Raw genomic sequence first — 20,756 nt, forward strand, 5'->3', positions numbered from 1 at the left:
CAAATACTACCAGGCTGAATTTCCTGAGACTTGATGAACAGACACAGCATGGGGAAAGGAAGAACCCATTAAATTGTGCTGCTTATCCAAATCACCTTTAAAACTGCAAGATAAGGCATCAACCTTTGGTGGAGGATTACACCCTCTGCAAGTTCCCTTCTAGTTTAGATGCGCAGCCTGCATGCAACTTAAAACTGCTGATTCCCCCCCCCCCAAAATAAATCAGACATGAAGTAGAGTTTGCAGAAATTAGTGCTAAACTGAGAAATTAGTTAACATTTTCTACTTGTTAAAGACTTGTTAGATGCATGAAATAATGCATCAGCTCTACGCACTTTCACATTCTTGATTCTCAACATGAATTCAAAGTCAAATATTTGAATTCTGAAGTTTGTACTTGTCCCAGAGAAAGTATTTGTTAACACGTTGGCCTGAAAAATAAAGACATTATCCCTGCAGCACTCTATAATGCTCAGAGGGATTAGCCGAGCATCCCACAGAGACATTCCTCGCATTAAAAAAAGCACAAGTGAAATGTGGCTGCTATTTACTTTTTGCAGTTTTAAAAGAGAACACCACACAGACTTCAGCTTATTACTGCTTTTAGCGATGGTGTCCAGTAGAGCTTTGTCCTCTCACTTCCTCTCTAAGAAGGCTTCCTAGGGTTTCCATCACTGCTTGCAAGAACTAACAAAAGTATAAAACAGCCTTGGGGACTCTGCGCCTAAAGCTATAAAATTTACATATAATAAGTGTCCCATTGTGAAAACATATGACAACCTACTCTCTGGGAAGCTGGAAGCATACAGACCTATCATAAGTAAAGGCATAGGAGGGGAAAGAATATAACTTTCTGTCTGTTTTAGTGAAACTAACCTTCACAGAAATATACACACACACCTACACACACAGAACTAGAGAGAGTCTCTTAAGAGGCATAAAGAGGCACTACAGGATTCTGCCCAGAGGAGTAGTGGCCTAAGACAGAAGCTCACAGCCCCTACATAAATGTTTATGAGACCTTTGCTCCTTAGAACCTCCGAGGTGATCAGGAGGAGTGAAGCTGCGGGGAAACAACAATCCGCTGCTCTAATGCAGTGCCACTTAATACAGCTAACCCAAGATGGGCCCAGAGACCAAAGAGGCAGGCAGAGGGACTCTAAATCTCCTCCCTATGAAAGCCACTCAATACACAGACTTTTAGATTACCTTTCCCTGCAAACAGCATTAATAGTATGATCACGCAACGTTCCAAGGCAACCTTCTGCAGCCTTACAAATAAAAACAGACTCTTTTCTGCCATATATTTCCTCTCATTTCATAAAGACACAAAAAGCAATATAGTTTAAGTCATGCTCAATCTATTCTTTGCTTTATTCTTTACCTAAAGCACAATCATGCAAGAGAACCATTCTGGTTAATGATCTGCTATATTGGCTGCTTACTTTGCACGTGGACAAATGTGGGCAGGACACAAGCACAAGTAAGAAATGCAGTCAGAATGTAGAAAATCCCATAAATCTGACTCTAAATGAGAACTCTGGGGTGACAACTGTCTATGGTTGATCAGCTGTCTGTCAAATGGCTGTTGATGCTGGTGTACATCCCAATGAGAAAAGGATTTAAATGTGAGAAGCTTAAGATATATGAAATAGGATAGAGCTTTAAAAATGATATCTAATGCTCTTTGATCCTGACACGTGAACAATCCCGGCTGTTATGCTCAGACAGGATATTTATGCACAAGACAGGACAGTTCTGCTGAAATAAGATCAAACGGTCTACGACAAATTGGAGTGAAATATGAAAGCACCGCTGGCTGCCGTTTCCACAGTCTAGTCTGGGTTCATGTATACGCTTCTTAGACAGGAAATTGAACCAAAGTCATAACAAACCAACTCCACCCCTTAACCCTTTTACCTTTCGACCACTCCTTACCCACCTCAGGGTGCTGGTACATCGAAGAAATCAACACCACCCCCTACCCATCTCTCTCTCTCTCAGCGTGCATTGTTAGGTGTTGATTTAGGGGAGCTAATAAAAGGACACACAAAGCTGAGCACATCTGCTATTCAGTTAGGATTCTGGAGGTTAGAGAGCAGGCTTCTCCTGTAAAGCTGTCTGTAAGCTTTACGTATGCTCGTTGGAGTGAATAAAGGGTCAGGGCCAGAAGGCTTATGAGGTTGATGATGATGGGTATATGGAAGAGAATGATGTGGGTAGGTGGAAACACAAGGACAAATCCATATTTATGTGGTACATATTTCACACACAGATCAGAATTCAGGTTTGGATGTAAAAATATCTCAAGTCAGCTGAAAAGTGGCCATAGTTAGGCATCGAAATATTTCACCTACAGGTTTGTACCTTCACATTTAAGCAGACTCCCTGTGAGAGCTTGTGGATAAGGATATCAGAGAAAACATGAAATGTATGATACATGAGCGCACCCACCCCCAAAGCCATATTGTTTCTTTTATTATCCATTTGATCTATTACTGACGGGTGCAACTGGCAGCGAGGAGTAGCGCTGCTGCAGAGAAGTCTGCAACGCTCTGCATCAACACAACTCAAACGCTCAAATCATTCTGGTTGGAGAAGAGGCACGGAAGCTACTTTGGGGCTGTTACCTCTTGGCCATTGTTACTGTGGGAGACGGTTTTGGTTTTTCAACCCAAGGCCTGTCCACTGAAAAATTAAGCAGCACAAGCAAGGATAAAAAGACAGTGAGGAGTGGGAGGAGGTAGGCCAGGGTTGCGGCCCTTGCCCGGAGGCTTGTGGGTGGCTGTGTTGGTTTACTGCCTGACAGCATGGATCTTTATTAAACTCTGGGGACAGATGCTGCAGCCTTATTATGGAAAGGAGCTGTGGTGAGCACACTAGAGAGAAGCCCTGCTTGTGGATTCAACCTTTCACAGCCCTTAGAGACATAAGTTTGTCTTTGTCCCTCACACTAACTGTGATGAAAAGCAGGGTAGCAGCAGCAGGAGCGATGAGCCACCCGGCTGACTAGCTCTCTGGGTTGATGGAGAGTGTCATCACAGACATCCCATGCCCAGAGGCTGATGGAAACAAGCTCAGCCGTAACCACTTATGGATGAGGCGACAGGGAGAAAGATGTGCATGATTTCACTCCTGTGTGTCCTCAGGGTAGAAGCAGAACTGGTCAAAGTCACACATAGGTTTTTCCTCAAATCACACCTCATTTACCTTGCCTTGTCAGAGCGCCTTCACTCTAACCAGACAAAGGAAAACTGCCATCTAACAGTTTCCGCATTCGGTCTCTGATGTGCTTCTCATGTGGAGCGCTGAGGCCAGATATTGCAGGCTGACTCAAATCAAGGGAAGGTCACAGTGATTTGAAATGCATGAGGCCCCTCGCTAGCCGAGACACTTTTAGGCACGCTCCATTGAAAGTAAAATACTCTGGGAAACTATATTTTCTATTCCAGTTGAGCTCAACAGATATTTCCCAGACATAAAAGCGCCCCGTGACCCTCTGCAGCTCCAGCAGAACCAAAACAAAGCAAAATTGTACCAACATGTATCGATGACGGAAAAAATAAAGTGGAAAGTTCTGACATTCGACAGCCAGCTGCCGGTCAGCTCATATCTGAACAGTTTTAGAGCTGCCAGCACTCGGTGGCATTCTGCTGTCGGTGATTTGCTTTAATACTCTAACATCTGTGAAGTCATTCACTACTCCTAAGTCCTTTGTGTGCTCACCTCAAGCATCCATTAAACTGAAAGACCTGCCAGGTTAACTCTTAAATTCAGTTTAAGATTTCTACCTTGTTCTTTCAGGTTTTTATTTTATTATCCTGTGAACACTGGAAGCATTCCTAAATACGAGTCAGTACAATGTCGTGCTGCTTTATATCTGTCCTCTCACCGGCACCAGTCCTATTTACACATCACAATTCTTAAGTACTTCCTACTGACTTTCTTGTAAAATCAAGACCACACAGCAGCTGCCAAATCTAATGCCCTTTCAACTCCTGACTTTCCCTTCCTCTCCTGCTCTGTAAGGATGTGACAGAGCCACCTCTGTTTACCCAGCCTGAGATAGTGTTGACCTAAACCACACATGGCCTCCTGAAACAGATTGTCTCCCCAATAAACCGCAGGAGCCCACTTCAGATCCCAGGTTGAGGACGAGAGCTTCCACCAAGCCCACTTTCCCACAGGTAGCACGGCTAAATCTGACAGCCATGTCGGAGAAAAACGAGCACAGCTGCTGGCCTTGCCCCGAGTGAGCACTGGGCATTAAGGCAGATTACATTCCCAGGATAAAAGCAACCACAGTGGTGTAATCCCTTTCTCGCCCTCCCCTCCGCTCCTTCTCAACTATCCCCACCACCTCCACTTCTACGACTCTACTCACATCCCCTGAAGGAGCGGAGACCCGGAAGGCCAGCGACTCTGATTAGATATCAGGTAGAGCTTTTAGTGCCACAGCATATCTAGGATACAGACCATTAAATTTAACCACTGCCTGCTCGGAGGCAGAGAAGACAATGACTCAGGATGTCACACTAGCATGCTATTTAACTCTGTGGGAACGCCTTTGGTAGAACACAAAATGGGACGGTTCAACAAATCACATCAAACAGATGCTTGTCCCCGTCTGCTGACTCGACAAGATTAAACAAACCTGTAATAAGGCTTTTCCCCCAAACAAGGCAACAGTATCTCCAGCAACAAAAGTACACTGTCATTACCTACCTGATAATACCACCTCAGACACACACACACACACAAAAAGCATACACCAATACAGTAATGAAGTCATTCATCCTCTGTGGCTGTGTGAAAAACTCTGAATGCTTCATTTTTCAGCCGCTCTTCTGGGATTTTATTGGAGCACAATAGGATTCCATGAAATGCTGATGAAATATCTCTGGTGGATCTCCAGCATTTCTCATGCGAAATCTGGCTTTTGTCTAAGCGCGGCTACATTTAGGCACATATCTCATTATCTGAGTTTAAGCTTTTTGTGAGAGATGCGGTTACAAAATCGATTCTGCTCTTGCCTTTCCGAAGCCGGGGTCTCACTGCTCCTCTTTCTCTTTGCCTCCTACTCTCGTGGGATTATCCCATATTTTAAGCTGAATAACTTCTATAAATCACAAGAACGCCTTGTGGTTTTATTAATGTAAAATGCCAAAGGAATGAATACCAATTAAGATATCTTGTAAGTCCGGGATTATTCATGTTCTAAATTACGATCTTTTAAACGTGATGTTGCAAAAAGTCGTTTCATTCTTGTATTCTACTGAGAAAAAAAAGATAGCTTTACATAATTCTCCAGCTATCGTGATGAAAAACTGCTTATAACAATGCCAAAAACAAAATTACAATGAACAAATGTCTCCCTATTGATATAAAACAGATTACCTTGTTTTGAAAAGTGCATCCAATTTTTGATTTTCCTGTATTGCACATCTGTTCAAGAAGAGCTTATGTGAGGAAGAGGCTGATGTCAGTCTGCCTGCCCTGTGTGATTTAGTCCTTTCCTGCCTTGAACCGTCAGTGCACTGCTAACAGAAAATGCAAATAGGCTTTCCCCCTTAGTGACACTTTCAGCACCACCTGTCCACAATATCACAGAGATAGACTCTTTGATGAACGAACCCAAGATGGCAAATAACCTGCCACTGGACCGAGCACACAAGATAGCCTATAAAATGCAGTTTTTTGAGATCGTGGAGATCTCAAAGGCGTTCTTGTGGGTGGATTTCTTCCTTTGCTTGGGGATTACTCGGAGCACGTTACAGCTCATTGTACACTAGATCGCATCCGACAGATTCTCTGTCATCCAGAAAACCAGATGTCGCTGTCAATCAGTAATAAAAAGGACCACACATTGACCCAGAGGTTAAAAACAGATAGAGTGAGATGTAATCATTCATGACTGTGTATTCCAAACCACCCTGTAACCATTAATGACGCCATATAATGATATGTCACTCCTCCATATGTTCGTCCCATTTATAGACGTGTAATATCATAAAAGGTTCACTAACCCCGTCTTTACATAAGAAGGAGAAATGGGTGAAAACTGTCCGTTGATGTGTGTGTGTGTGTCTATATTTGCTGCCCCTTGTGTGTCTCTTTACACCACACCCATCCATCACTCCAGCCTTTCGCCACTTGGCCAGTTAATTACCTTTTCCTGTTCACTCACGCACATAAAGAAAACAAGCCCCTTTCAGACTGTTTGGACAGACTTCATTCTCCCTCGCCGCCCCCTTTCCAACATCTTTTTCTTCCTCTCTCCTCTGTGGACACAAGGCAGCCTTCACTGCCCAAGATCCGTCAAGCTTTCATCAGCTTTGGCCAGGGTCAGAGTGCCGGGGGGGGTCAAACTGAATTCAGCAGCGCTGCAGTGAGAGACTTTAACAGGTCTCCATAAGACATCCGGTAGTGAACGATCACTGCTTAAACTCAGCGGCAACTGATTTGAGTGCTGAGTGCACAGACAGAACAACATCGACCTCTGAAGGTTTCACATTCGTGGAAAAAGTATTTTTCAATTTAGCAGGATAAAACATTATATTTCTCACTCCCCTGCCCAGTGCTACAGCAGAGGCTGTCTGGCAGCGGCGGCGGCGGCAGCAGGGCTGCTTGCTATGCTGTCCTCGCCAGAGACGCAGTGAATTGTGTTTACGTATACCTGCACAAGCCATTGTGCACTTCTAATTAAAATGGCTGATTTTTTTGGCTCAGAGATGCTCTCAAGGTAGTTCCTCTTTTCCCCCAACCAGACTTGCCAAAATGAGTGTGTAATGAAAAATTCAACAGGCAAGCTGTAAAGGCAGAAGCCAGGTGTTGCTGTAAACTGCAGGTGAAAGCAAGGACAGAAGGGAGGAAGGTGAGATTAGAGGGAGGGGAAGAGGGTTAAAATAGTCTGGCAGCTACACGGACTGCAGGGATAATGAAAAGTATATAAAAGTATATAAAAAAGGAAAATGCATAGGAAGGAATATCCTACTGCCTCCAATAGCAAATCTTTGTTTTATATACTGAATACACTTATACACTGTATAATCGATGCTTATCTGCTTTATATTTAATTCTTGTAACTAAGATGTTGAGAAAAATGCTAAAAGGCCCACATTATCCAGTAGCTTACAGCATGATGCATATAACTCTTATACATTTAAAAAAGAGTGGAAATCTGAATTTATTCCATGCATTTGTAAAGTCCTCAACAGTGTGCAGGTCTGAACTTGTAATCAGTATTCCTAACGGTCCACTAAAGCTCGTTGCGAGATCTATTTTTGTCCAAGTACCTACTCTAAACTCTCACCACAGAGCACATGATCCTGATACAATAGTTCTCTCCAACAGTCCAAACCGCTACTTCACTTGTACTTCACTTCAAAATGCTTTTTTTCTAAACATTTTTTCAGTCTAAACGCAGCGATGACAGCCACCTGCTTCTCCTCTGTCTGAACTGTCACACCAAGAGAGCTGCAGTCGCTGCAGTTATGTTGTACGGGGGGAACATTTTCATTTCGACTGGAAAACGAGCACTCCCAGGTCCCCGCAGTTTATTTAGAGAGAAAAACAAACCTCTGCTAAAAGCTCACGGCAACTAATCTCCATCGGAGGGGTAAAGTGTGACAGCAGTGAACAGCCAGACGCGTGGAGTGCGCATATGAGTAGTTAATTATCAAAGAAAAAATGCAAAGGGAGTTGCTCATGCTCAAACAGAAGTAATTGCACACAGCATTTGATCAACATCCTCCAGATCGCATAATGGAAAAACTCTGGGACTAAACATCAACAACATAATTAAAATTAATCATTTTCAGATCAACATTTAAGTAGTTTTTTCATGCTAAGCAGCACATTTAGAATGCATGAGGTATAACATATGGATCTCTGCACCTCATCTTATGTCCTCATTGCAATAGTTCGTCCCTCCTCTTTGGAGAAAATGCAAAGCTATACATACTCCTAGTGATATAAAAAGAAAGTGACGGGGAGTGATGACAAGGTGAAATGTTGAGCATCCTCCAACAATAATTCTGTACAGTAATTATGCTGGCAAGCTGCCATGTGGATAATTATTATTCATTTTTCCGTTCCTGAGTGTTTGTGAGTTTCGGTCTCCCTCCCCCTCTCTGTCTCCTCATAGACGGACTCTGTATCTTTGTATTGAGCCACAGTAACTGGTTACTGATGAGCGTGGCACTTTTGCGTTTGGCAGATATCTAAATTCTCAGCCAGTGCAGGATTATGTGAGCAACAGGCTAACCGATTAACATCACAAATGTGCAGGGAGTATAAAAAGAGCTAAAGGTGAGGCCGACATTTTTGCCTCGCTGAAGAACAAATCCTGAGCCAAGGTGAGCAGTGCTGAGCATTCCTGTCCCATCCGCTCCCAGTCTGCAGAGCATTATCTCAGAGAGTGACACGCTTTGTGTTTTCACGAAACTGCTGTGTGTCGGCAGAACAATGGAGCAGCAGAGATGCGAGAGGCGGAATCAGTCTGGCGCAACAGCCTCGTGTAGGTATGGCACAGAGAGAGAGGGGGGGAATACTAATTTATCATGAAAGATGTCATTACCATGCCAATGACTTCTCAGAGAGCACAATCATCGCTAATAATAGAAATTTAAACATCAGCGTAGGGCTTTCAGACAGGAAGTGGTGTGTTAATGGGAAACTGATGTGTGTTTATGAGAACTAGACACCAAACTAGACATTGGTGAGAGCACTGATAGAAGAAAACACAAAGATAAGCACTAACCAGTATCTGTTTTGTTTTGTTTTTTTTTTGTGGGGGGGGGGTTCTTGCTAATTGACATGTCTAGACACATTCAGTTGAATCGCAGCAAGATAAGGAGGTAGGCGGAACTATCTCCAAGGAGCGTAGCACATACTAATCCACTTATTGAGTCTGAAGGATTTTCATTCACAAGCCTCGAAAATGCTTAGCTTATCAAAATTCTTTCACATGCACATTTTGCCACTTTGTTTTTCAGGAACAATAGCATCCTGCAAATGGCCTTATGGCCTACAACGCTAAGCTACTCCGGCAGCTTCACTTAATATTAAAATGAGACGGTGAGGACGAGTTGAAGTGAAAGGCAATTTTAAACTATTTTTCAACCTTTTTGTCAATTTTATAGCATCCGTTTGAGTCAAAACACAGATTTAACATTATGTTAAGATGAACTCTGTAATCCTTTGAGATGCAATGAAGTTAAATTGAAACAAGACTTGTAGATGCAGGAAATAGTGAAGCTATTTGAAAGTATTACACAAGCTATTTTCACACATGTGCTGCAGCCTAATTTACTAAACATTGCACAGAGGAAGTGAATGTAAATGTCTCCCTAGGACACCATAACACACGATTGTGCCCACGCATGAACAGTGCAGGTAAATTTCCCGAGAATTCACAGCAATAAGAGGGCATCGTGTGTCCTGCCTCCTGCATCATCTACACAGGTGTCACCCCTTACCTAAACCAAATGCAGTAATTCCAGTTAGTAGGACCACATCAAACACAGAGAATCTTTTGCTGTGTGGTATGTTTGAAGTTCACATAATGCCAAAACGATTCTCCTGAAATTGTCTGGACTGAATGGCTTAGCTTGGTGCCAATCTAGCCTTTTGTCTGCATAACCAGGGACAAAACAAGTTACAAAACTGTCCTCATCATCATGTCTGGGATGTCAGCATGGGCGGACAAGGATATCGCTGCTGTCACTTCACATAATGAAATCAGTGGATGAACTTTTGAGTTGCTGGGGACTTTGTTGAATTCTCACTATGTCTCTAAAATTGTGCTCTTCACATTTTTAGGGGTGTTTTTTGTATGTAATGTCACAACACTGCAAATCTCAGTAAAAGCTTTGGAATTCAGCTAGAGTGAGACACTCACGATTCTTAAAGAAACAGTGGGAGAGTCGGCACAGTCTGCGTATTTTTGGCTCAAGGGCACAATGGCATAGATCTGAGTCCGTCTGTTTCCAAAGACACTAAGCGAGGTGAGAGGTGTTATACTGTCTATGGCAGAATGAATGTATCTGACCCTTTTTCATCCGCTTCCATTGAAAAATGAAAATATTTATGAATCGAGGAGAATGCAAAAGAGTCAATACACTCAATTCATGGTGCAAATTCATGCAAGTTTATTTTCATTTTGTGAAGTACACTGAAACAGGTAGTGGGACTTGGCAATTACATCATTTAAGACTGAATCAGATGTTACGTCAGTGTGTGCTTGAGCTACAAACACACAGAAACACACGCTCCCACATAAGTGGGTCTGGGGATGCAGAAGCATGCCCGGTCCATGCTTGGGGTTTGATTGCAGGGCTGAGGGGTCAAAGGGTAACTAATTGCGCGACTCATGGAGGTCAGCATTGGTGTGGCCTCCTGCCAAAGCACTGGAACACCACCTGAAGGTCTGTCAAGAAAGACAAATGAACTCCGACCCCCACTGCTGATGACATCGACCCCAGCCAGCGAGCGCACGCCACATCTTAATCTGGGTCTCGGAGACAGGGGCAGACGGCTGCCGCTGATCCAGATGTGACGTGACAAGGGCGCTACTGCTGATGTTTTGTGTGTCTTTTTTTCAATAAGGAAGCACTCCTAGTGGGTCATTCCTTCATGTATAACTTAAAGAATTATTGTGGTTAGACTGGCCTGATCGTGCACACAAATTGCAGGAAAACAAAAGCAGAAAAACCCACTCGGTGTAACAATAGGATTCCTGTGCATGGAGCTGTTTTGCTTTTAGCAATGCCATAAAGAGCTAAACTTAGCCCTGCCATCAATTCCTGGAATGCCACAAGGGCAACTCTCAGTTTTACATAGTGACTCATCAAAGTAGAGAGAGATGATTATCATTTTTCACCAGTCAGTAATTAGCTCGCTCCCTAATCAGGTGTTTGTGCAGTACGCCTGTCCATACCTTCTTATTAAGCAATATCGATGCATGCACTGGAGCTTTTACCTGCCGTGCAATCAGCAGTAAGCCGCAGCCTGAACCACAGTGAATCTGCTGGAATGCACCCATTGTTGCTGTGTGTGTGCGTGCACGCGCGTGTGTGCCATCCTTTTGTAAAGAATTAACAAATAAGTGTGACGGATGGATAAATCACTTGACGAGCCCTGCCTGATGAAAAAGCCATTGTGATTGAGGTCTAGGGATCATCCAAAACAAAAAAAACAAAAAAAGAGCATCTCGCTTTCATGATTAACAGAATGTCGAAAAGGATTTCCCTTCTTAAACAGACATTACAATCATGTGAGGCTAATAGCCAAAAGGACACAACCAGATGGGACGTCTCCCTCTCTCCTGTGCTGCACTGTTTGAGAGACAAAAATGACCCAGACCTGTGTCAACAGCTGGGAAAAGCATCCCTGCTTTACGAAAGTGATAAAAATAACACTGAAGTACCCCACTGTGGGTTACGCCCAGAACAGGTCTGTTTTTCCTGGCCGGGAGGGTCACTGTCAGACAGAGCTGGACCTCCAGCCAACACACATCAAGGCGGCACTTTCCAAGCCTCCATTTTCGCCCCTCTCTTTTCCTGTTTTGACAGGAAACAGGAGATGATAACATAGTCGCACAAACAAGCAGAGATTGCCTCCGACCTGCTGCCGCGCTGTCCTCGTGTGGCAGCGAATGTCTGTTTTCTTTAGAGGGCCTCGTGTCCGAACATAGGAAAACATGCGCTCGCTGTCTGGCGCGAGCGTGAGCATGAGCATGAGGCCGCCGTGACGCACGGGCTTTCGCGCGGGCACACCTGACACACACATCAAATTCACACCTGTCTTTACATCAAGCCTGAGTAACCTTTCCATAGCCTGGCACGGTGTCTTTTGTGCGCTGAGCACTTCCTCACAGGATCCCAGCGGCGTGCCAGCACAGCGTCACACAAAGAGCTGCAATAAAACAGACCACCAAAGTCACGGACACAAGACTGAAAGAGGAAAGATGAAAGCTGCGGTGGTCGCCACGGGGAACCAAACATACACGGAGGACGTGAGCAGAGGAGCAATGTCAATATCTGGCAGGGGGGGAAAGGGTAGGGAGGGGAGTGGCACTGGCGTCAGCAGGGTAGCTTTGAAGGCAAAGGGAGGTGAAGATGAGTAGCGTCTCCTGTCCGAGGCTCTTTTTGGAATGTGTGCCTTTTATGTTGTCAGGAAGCACACTGTGGTGAGACACAACAAGTGGAGTGATGGGGCCATTAGAGAAGGCTTTGTTGATGGTGTGAGAAGCTCAAAGGCGCGGGACACTTTGATTGCCCTTTCTGATTCCCCTGTAGCCTTTGTTTACGAGCTAATTAAGCATTGTTCAACTGCTGCAGGAGCCTCGAGTCCCCCCCATCCCTATAGCACCATGATGACTTTGAATGGTTACTGTAGGGCTTTTACAGCACCCCTAATAAGATAACCACTAACGTATAAAACACTTTCTGCTGCAATCTAGTGTGGGAACCAAACTCTATATGCATACGTTGTGTGCCTGAATGCCTGGCAATAGCTGAAAAAGAGAAAATGCATAAAAGAGAGGAAAACAGACACATCACGTGTAGTCCCACAGGTCAAATTCAGTTCAAATGTTACTGCTTCTTTGGGAGTTCAAGTGTACCCCAATTTCACCTCTCTCCTGGACATCACGACCCAAACAGATCCTCTCGCACAAAGGGGATGAAGACATAAACGCCCAGCGTGGGACAGTGAGGTTAAGGGTTCAGTGGCTGGACAGAAAAAGCAGGAGGAGGGCACCGTCTCGCTACATAGATGTGGTAATGACCGTGTGGCAGCAATGGAGTTTGTGGAAGATTGCTCACAGAGGAGTGGATTTTGTGTAGGAAGGAATGCATTCACGTGGTGGTGAACAGGTACAGAGAGGTCAGAAAAAGCACAGGAAAAAGAAAAAATGGAGAGAGAAGTTCAAACTATCATTCCTAGCTAAATTAAATTTGTAAAAAGAGATGCGTTTGAGGTCAGGTCAGCATAGCTTAAACAGGATTGCTTAAATGTGAAACTAAAGATGGCAAAAGCTGTAAATAAACAATAAAATGTAGTGTTTAACACCATCTAGCAGGCCCTTTGGCTGACTTTGAGTGATATTAAAGCATGATCCTGCACTGTGAGTTCTGGCGTTTATGATCTCCTTCTTGCATCTCCTGAAAGACACAGGGGAGGGTTGAGCTGAACAGAGCAAAGGATCAGAGCGCGAAACACAACCACAGCATCCACTCCTGCTTCGAACAGTAAAACTTGGCAGGAATTTGCCAAGGCTACAAGTGCAGGTGCTCTCCCCAGGAGCTTCCCCCCTTTTCATCTGAGGAGGGACAGCATTTCCGCGTTGCACAGACATGTTCAAAGGTATTCCAGCAATGTTTTTTTTGTTTGATGCATAAATTTAGAGCGGTAAACAAAAAGCTGCCATCTATCATGTTGATTTAGAGGTGCCTGATAGAGGCACCGGGAGTGAACACTGCCAAAACAGCCACTGGCAAAGCGAATACAGCTGAGTACCTAAAAGACGGCACGTTAATGATGACAATTTCAGGCAACAAAACAACAGCGTGTAGGAACAAAATATAAACTGAAAGCATCTCTGAATGAAAGTGATTTCAGAGCAGTAATCAGGGGTAGAAGCCGCTGTCAACTGAGAATATGGCAAAGACACAATGCTATCGGTAAATCTACACACATATACAAGCACTCACTCGATGACAAGTCCCTCCATAGGTTTTTGCCCATCATCAGCATGTTAGCTGGGCACTTACCTTTGAGTCTGCACTGTGAGGCCTCCCCGGCAAGTTCCCCGAGAAGCCAGGACGGCTCTGCTTTTATAGGTGGTACTGAACTGATACTGAGCAGCAAACGCAGAGGATGGAGAGGCAGTTTGGGACTCGTAAACAGAGAGGTTTAAGTTTAAGTGCTCGACACACACGAAGGAGATAAAACAGCCCAGAGCTCTTCAGCAAAGAGAGTGACATCATAAAATAGAGCGGCCGTAACAAGAGGGGAAGCATAAAGGACGGATCTATTAATGGGAGAGATGGTTCATAGGAGAGAGGCAGGGGAAGGTTTACTCCACGAGCATCTGCTGCTTGGGAGTAATGACAAGCTCGAGGTGGCACAGTTTATCAAGACAGTACATATCTGCTGATCTGAATATAAATCTAATTACCCTTCATTTTCTTTTTGTTTTTCCAACCAGTGACCTCTAAAGTGATTGTCATCGTGATACACTGCAGCTTATACATTAGCTCTTACTCTTTTCACTTTGCAGCCTGTTCAAAACACACTGCTACGGATTTCAAGCACTTTTTTCTTTATCTTTTTTATGATTTTTTCGTGGCTCATCGAGAAGAGATTAAAAAAAAAGGTCTGCAATCACACTTTTGTGAGTTTGTCTAGCAGCAAAACATCATTGTCTTATATTAATGTCGATTTTACAAAACAAAATCAATAAAACTTTTTTTTTCACATTTTCCCAAAGTATAAAAGTCTAAGAAAAAGGACTTCAGCTGCCAATCACAGACAAACAACGCAGCTATTTTATGACTTTTTCAGTTGAAAATCCATTATGAAAATCCATACGGCTGCGATTGACCTTTTCGTTGTTCCGCCTGTTGAAAAATTCAGCGACAACAATTTTCCATTGGAATAAAAGCAACTTTGATGCCATTTGTCGAACGCAGGGCTATGCCATTTCCTTTCAAATGTCAGCAGACAAATTGCCAAGTCAGGTCATTTGATAATGAGAGAAAAGTCCAAATTGAAACACATTTCTTCTTTACTTTAGCTTCCTCTCACTACAGGAGGTTTACCTGCTTTGATGCTAAGCTGACATTATTGATATTCATATACATAATAATACTTAGATGCTTAATGGCATTTTAGACCCTGATATATAAGCTAGTGATAAAACACAAGGGGTAAAGAAAGCTCATCATAACTAACCCCAGCAAGTACTAGAGTAATGCTACTGGATGGTTACCTTCTCCATGACCACCACCAGGCCAGTGAAGATAAAACGCCGACAGTAATAAAGCAATCATAAATTGGTAGCAGTTAAGATCAGAAAGATGGATGCATTCAGCAGCAAACTGGAAAGGATGGAGGGACTCTGACCGTGCTTCATCTCTATCTTTTTTTCCTCTGGTACTTTCACGCACATTCACGCATCATCAATGCCCACGCTCATCCTCACACATGGGGCGGGACACTCAAGCGTGAAATGAACATGAGCAGCGTGAACTTTGACTGGCATCTTTTTTTTATATACCGCGCCAGGATTTATGGAGCACTATATACGTATCTGAATGAGCTCCTGACAATAAAGAATAGCCTAAAGCATAGCTGGGGAGTCCGGTGGAGATGAGTTAACACAAGCCATCTACAAGTCACACCACAACTCATCGCTATCCATCTGCTATTACACAAACACAAATAGAATCAGAGAGAGATGCATGCACACTATTGCTCTGACACATATGGGGAAATATGACATGAAAGCAGACTGGTGCACTTACGGAGCAGCTGCAAACCGCAGCCACAGTTTACTACTCTTGGCCACTCAGGGGCTCCTCTGGGAATAAAAAGAAAGAAATATTACATTGCCCAAACAACAAACATGATTGCAGGCATGTTGCAGAGAGTAATTACTTTGCTTGGAGGTGCAGAAGAGTCTTTTAGGATTCCTTTAAATTCTCTAAACAAGCCAATTGTGGATAAAAATTACCCGTTTTTTTTAAAAAATGTAACATGTAAAGTGACACGTCCTGATTAGTGATCTCTAAGCTTCTTATTCACTTGCTTCTGTAGCATCTAACTCTTCGAGTGGCTAAATATTCCCAAAGAGGCCACACACTGGCAACTTCATGAACTGGAAGGTGAGAAGTAGATGCTCCATTAACATCTTGCAAAGAGGAAAACAAACAAGGCAATGTCAAGTCTAACTCAGGCAGTATACTCAACTGATCCACTGTTTGCTGTCAGCAAGAGAGCCACGCCCAAAACAGCCCTGAGTTTGCTGTCTGCACATCCATCTTGGCAAGGATACACAGTGCTGGCATTCTCTTTCAGCACATTGCTATAAGCCAGGCGATTTGTCTGCTACCACAAGGCCTTCTGTCAATTGAGTGCGTTTTATGGAGCCAGCAGGAGATTACCTCCAACTCAGTGCTCCTCAGTGTCTGTGTACCATGTTGAAAATTTATCTCAACAACTATGTTTTTTCTGCCTCCCAATACTCTGAATCAGACTCAATAATGGAGTGCAGTCTGCCCGGATTGTGTACATCTCACTTCAACATGACATATGGATCCAAGCGCCAGGAGTACCAAGAGCACGTGAAACAAACACACACGTGCAATTTTTTTTTTCACGCTCATATTTACGCACGCGCACCTCACCCTAAATGAACAAGTCAAACTGATTAATTCCCACTGGTTAGACTTCTTGTTGCATTCGTGTTCGTTGTTCACTGACATTTCTGCCTTTGTTGTTCTGTTCTCATGCTCTGCAGACCTGTGCCGTGCCGTAACACATTGGCCTGTCAGCCTAGACTGCAAATCCATTGTTTCATTTCAGTCTGGCTCATTGTAACACATGATCCTTCACCAAATAGCAGCAAACCCATTCAGACACATGTTATTATGTATGGCAATTATTTTTCAAACCCACTAAGAATAAGAAGCCGACACGGGATATAGGTGTTGTCACAGTCGGAGCATTACAGGGTGCTTTGATTCAGCTTAATCCTGTAAAGATGACTGATCATAAAATAAATGGGATACTAGCGTAGTAAAGTAAACATGTATCTGTGAACAACATTTGACAGTCATTTTAAATATTACTGCACTTAATTAACATCCAATCAAAAACACAGAGAAGTACAAAGTATTTCGATTCCAGGGGACATATGTTTATTCACATTTTTTGGGATATAAAGACCATCTCTGTTTCCCTCTCATTCATTTCAATTACTCATGCCACTACAGACAGGTTAGCTTGGCAAAGCGACTGGAGCAGGTGGAAACAGCTATTATTCTATCCAGTTTTTAAAAATTGTTACTCCTGTCAAACATTGCCTTGTCATTTTTTTACACTTTTCCTTTCTTGTAGATAAAATAAATGAGATGCATGTTCATTTGTCACCTGCTATTTTCAGGTGATGTGTCATGCCAAGATGCAAACGGTTTGCAGCTTTATATCTAACATGTCAGTCACAAGAAGGGCACATTCACCTTTAACTCCTTGCAAGATAAAAAATTAAGAAGTGTCAGGAAAAGTGAGGTTTCCTGCTTTTTATTAAAAAAGAGAATTTGTATTTAGTCAGCATATTAGCCCATGATTAAGGGCACAAGATTCATGTTAGGACAATAAAGTGACTATCTGGTGAGGCCAGGACCAAAGGTCAAAACTGATGGTGCTGCGATTCTTCGTTTCCAGGTATGCCACAGCCAGAGAAAGCTCTTTTTGAGTCATTTAAGGTGATCTTTTCTAAATAGTGACAAAACTATGACCAGCCAAAACCTTCAAACATGACAGATGAAATGCCCTTAATAGAGGCGTGCAATGATTTTTAAATGAACTCTCGTTACTGTTAATAACGCATATTCCCCTGCCGATAATGCAATGATTTTACAGCTGCAGAAGCCTGGTAGTTGCTTTTACTCATACAGAAGATGGGTTAGAAACAAAAAGATTCAGATAATGTATTAAACACTGACATAAAATTTTAGTTCCAAGATTTATTCTTGCCTGCTTAATTTGACCTAATACCTTGACAGCAATGACTTCAGTTTAGATACAGTGATCTGCTACTTGTGAGACAGAGCTGTTCTTGTCTACATTTCTATCTCTTTCTAAATGCAAAGCTCACTTATTGGGAGTGTATATTTACAGTGAAGATCTAAGATGGAAAGAGATAACTGGAAGCAGCAGGGTAAATCCCCACATCTAAACAGCTCTAAAAAGCTTTGCTCACCTTGACAGGTAACTGTGGGAACATCTGCACGGCTCTCTGTAGACACTGCAATGGCATGCATTAGCAGCAGAAAGGGCCAGATGGCCGAAGGAGGACACATTCAAGCAAATATGTGCGTGTGCCTGCTTGTGTGCGTACATTATGCGTGTATGTGTGTTAGTGGGCATCTGCTGGGGAGCCTCAGTCAGCTCCTGTTTCATCTTGCTCCTCTGAGCAAGGAGTGACATGCAGACTTGAGGAATGGAAGTTCCAGGTGGAGAATTCCGCAACCTCCTCCAACAGATTCCTGCGGTCTCCTCCTGATGAAAGGTGATGAGCATCAGCCTCACTGCAGCTCACTTTCCATCCAGACCCTTCAGACTTTGAATCTGTGCACCTTGAACCCATTTTCTGCTCTCTGCCTCATACCAATTTACCCTTGCAATTGTGATAAGTGGCAGACTGGCCAGCGACAATTGGGGTCAATTCACTTTCAGCTCACTAAATTAAAGATGTAAAATGAAACTGCAGCAGACACAGTGAAGATGTGGCCTTCATTCCAGAGTTGCCTGGAGGTTAAAAAATAAGGTTTGTGGCCAGTAAAAGTGCTCTGAAAGCAGGACCAGCTGTGAAAATCTGGAAGCAAGAAAGTGAATGAGAAATTCTTTACACTCCTTTAACTACTGACAGAGTTGTTCCACTGTTCAAATTTAAAGGGCTCTGGGAGCACTGGGCAGTTCAGAAGTATAGATGAAGATGAATAACAGGCTGAAAAATAATGGAGATGAAGGTTTTTGGAGGAGGTTTTTTCAAGGCAATTAAATTCCTGCAGCGCTCACAGTACTAACTTTGTGCTTTGTTCCACTGAGAAAAGAAAAAGGCGCCTGTCAATTCGGGGTGTCTCAGACAAATTTCGGTCTATACTGAAAAAGTATTGCCATTCCCGCAACACCCAGCACTGGATAAATGAAGCTGTGGGGATTGGGTAAAATGGCAGTACACAACTGCATGCTGCTGAGGCTCCCATATATAGTACAGCATGGTACCAGCATGACTGATGTCTATGGTCTCTGCACCACTTGACACCAGATTATTGCCCTACAGTTTAATACAGCCACATGCCATAAAGCAGAAGTCACACCGCATGCAGGGATAAAGCAAGAGCACAGCTCAGCTCAGAGTCTCTTCTATTCTCCCGCCTCGTCTCTCATCTCCTCCCAGGCCCGTTGCAGTGCTCGCACTGCTGAACAGCCGCACAGGCGCACACATACACGTATCAGCGAGGGCCTCGGGGGCTCAGGTGCTTAGAGGTGAATAGAATAATATGGCCGTGCTCTGTTTTAAGTCTACGTCAGTTTGGGTTTTCACTCTGTCCTCTGTCATCTGCCCTCCTACAGCGAAGCTGCAGTGTGCTCTTGTTCCTGCACAGGTCAGCTCCTTGAAACCTTAACCCACCATAAAAGCTGAGAGAAGTGACAGAAATGTCAGAGGGCAGTCAACAAAGGAGAGGTAACGGGAACCAGGCCTGCAGAGCTGCAGTCATTTACCCATTTCTCGCCTATATGTTTTGGACACTTTTAAACACACGCTCGCTTGTGCAAAATAGCAAAATATCATTCCTGAATCCTTAGCTGTGTATTCTGCCTCACCTATCTCTGCTCATCATAAATCAAAGACAAACATGCTCAGAACATGCTATGCCAGTGACTGTTTGGCCTGGAAACATTTGTTGGATGACATAAGGTTGATTAATTTCCTTTCTGTAGTGTTTTGGGAAATAAAACCTGATCCGAGACAGTTATATGGATTCACTAACGAGGCTGCACTTTAAATGGATCGAGGGTCAAATAAGGAGCAAAGCAGGAACAAATCAAACATGAATCCCAGTGAGTCATTTGTGAAAATTACCGTTCCTGTAATTTATGAATTCATCATGAAAAACCCGGTAAAAAGGCCTCGTGGTTCAAATTAATTTGTGCAGCCACATTCATAGTCACATTCACTCACCCTATCCATAATAGGCTGGAACACATTGTGCATATATCAGCAGTGCATTGTATTCTTGATTAGCTTGTGGTTTGCTCTCTATCAGCAAGATTTAACTTGATTCACTTGCTCATTATACTTTGATCTGTATGACGGCCGGGGCAGAGGTCAGTGTCTCACTTCCCTCATGGCAGAGGTGAGGCCTGGCTGCAATAAAAAACACCAACAGTTCAGCTTAATCCAGATCTTTAAACCCTCACAGGCCCGCAGGACATTCTCTGTTAAGCAGTCAGCACACTCGTGCACTCCACAAGGTCCAAGGCTGGTTTTTACATTCATGGGCATCTTTATTTATGATTGTCTGTCAGCACTGACCTGCAGTGAAACCTCAGTGCAATGGTTTGGAAAATGGAAATATTTAAAATACGTCCACAACTCAAAATTTATATTATCAGTAAAAGTACAAAAGTCATAGACATCATTTGCAAATAACAGTTTTCATATTTGATCTTAAAAATAGTTTAATGGTTTTGCAGATGCACTTAGTCCCTTTCTTACTGAAAGCTAGGTGGAAATTGATACCTCACCTCTCCATATGGTGCTAAGCTTTAGCCGAAGCTGGCTAATTTAGCTTGCAGTAAGAAATTAACAGGTTTCTTTGAAACTGAGATTCAAGCAATCGTTTTACTTTGTGGCATACCTCACCTAACTGCTGTGTCCAGCCACAATAAGCATGCTAGAATTAGGAAATCCAGACTCTCTGCTGTTCTCTAGTCAAGGCATTCATTATTGTAGGTTTTAA

General features: G+C 43.3%; 1 protein-coding gene across 2 annotated transcripts in view; it reads right to left on the reverse strand.

Moving 5' to 3' along the window:
* The window catches only part of kif26ab (kinesin family member 26Ab), a 67,300-nt gene that overhangs the window by 41,887 nt on the left and 4,657 nt on the right, over positions 1-20,756 (reverse strand). The window lies entirely within an intron of this gene.

This window comes from Simochromis diagramma, unplaced genomic scaffold, assembly GCF_900408965.1.
Source record: "Simochromis diagramma unplaced genomic scaffold, fSimDia1.1 OVJJ01000304.1, whole genome shotgun sequence".
Classification (NCBI taxonomy): domain Eukaryota; kingdom Metazoa; phylum Chordata; class Actinopteri; order Cichliformes; family Cichlidae; genus Simochromis; species Simochromis diagramma.